The following is a 1,752-nucleotide window of genomic DNA, read 5'->3' as shown; positions in this document are numbered from 1 at the left end:
CGTGTGACCATTACCACTGCCAGGAATGTAAGTCTTTTAAATTCTGGCCCATAAAGCCGATCTCCCCAGTACATTATATCACAGAGCGCGCCTTCTGATCTGGCCACGGCCGTGTCCCACCGGCTGCAAAGACTAAACATTGCATTTGCTGCTCAATATTGGTTATCCTTCAGTGCTTCCTGGAGGCAGCGAGACAGCTATTTATAGATTTACGTTCTGTCTCCCTAGTTCAGCACAGTCAGTTTTGACACACTGTCCCAGTAATCTGATCAGCCATGCTGCTTTTAAATGAAGGTCTAGGCCTTGGCCTCTGCAGAGAGGGTGACAGCTGTCAGATACAGATAGCAGGCTACAGATCCTGGCTGCTAAACCCTCTCATTCATCCCTGTTACAGATCATTGACCACAGCGTGAAGCCCTGCTTTACAGTCCGCCGATTAGTTGGCAAGAGATCTACATACTGTATTAGCAAGGTCAGCCCCCGAGATAAAGGCGAAGACTTAAACCCCTGCTCTATTTTTAAACCAGTGGCCATTTGTTAAAGCTGGTTATTTTGGTGCATGTCTCTCTTCCTTCCTTTTTCCTTTTCTTTTTTTCCCCCTCACTCAAAACAAAAGGTACTTGTCAAAACTCTGTATGAGAGTTCATGAAGGTGGTTCAAATGAGGAGAGGTTTCAAACCTGAGAAGGGTGCCGTCCTTCTCAGAAACTCACTCAGTCGCTGTGGCGTAGAAAACAACCTTAGCCAGGCTCATTCCTTGTTTGAAGCTCACAGCCCGGGGTCCCAGGTGAGCGTGTGCCTGTGTGCGTTCTCTGTGGCCATGCATGTGGATGGCTTAGGCCGGTCTGGCCTGGAGAGCGCTGAGTTACAGCTCAGACCGGAGTTAAATCCCCGCTCCTTCCTAAATGAGGTGAATGGTCCTCCTTCTCAGCTCAGGTGATTGGCCCATCTGGCAGGTTTTCCCTTCTCCAGGGCCCGCCCTCCCCCAGCACCTTGGCTCTGGGTCCTGTGGAGCCTGGCATGGGTCAGCACGCCTGTCAGACCCGCATAAGGAGAGCTGGTCGCCCAGGAAACCTCTCATTGTAAACATGATCATTGACTTCCTAGTGTCCAGTGAACATCCCTTCTGCTCTAAAAGCAACACAAACGACCAAAACTTCAACCTTATCTTCACCCACACGGATGTCTGAATACCAGATCTTGAACTCCATTTCACCATCAAACCACTCTCCTCGCTGCTCCCACCTCTCCTACTCCTCCACTCCCTCTGAGTGGTCCTTTACCTCCCCGACAACCCCTAGCCCCTTCCTCTGTCTTCCCCTAGGGCCTCATTTTTCCCCCACATGGACCCTGCTGGAGTCCCATTCTTTCCGCCTTTATCTATTATATATCCCCTCCCTCTCTTCTGTGAACTTGTTGCATTCCCTTCTCCTGTCTACTCTCTCTGCTTTCACTCTCTATACTTTTTGTTGACTGAGGATCCAGTTCAGTTTCCTCAGGACCCAGGGGCACTGAAGGGCCTTGACCCTGGGTCTCCTTCTACCATCATGTAGTGTTGCTCCTGTTGTATTTCTTCTCCCGTCCCCAGGGCCTCGTGCACGCATTTACTGCACGCACCCTGGAGAAGCGTTGGAAGGACACGGCTTCGTATGCCTAGTGCACACAAGAGGTTGAGGGCAGGAATGCAAGTCAAATGTGTGGCATTGTTACCAACGTGGACCCAAACCCGTTGAACCAAAGGGCAGTACACATG

The sequence above is a fragment of the Myotis lucifugus genome, unplaced genomic scaffold (assembly GCF_000147115.1).
Source record: "Myotis lucifugus unplaced genomic scaffold, Myoluc2.0 scaffold_45, whole genome shotgun sequence".
In the NCBI taxonomy this organism is placed as follows: domain Eukaryota; kingdom Metazoa; phylum Chordata; class Mammalia; order Chiroptera; family Vespertilionidae; genus Myotis; species Myotis lucifugus.
This window is presented reverse-complemented; position numbering follows the sequence as displayed.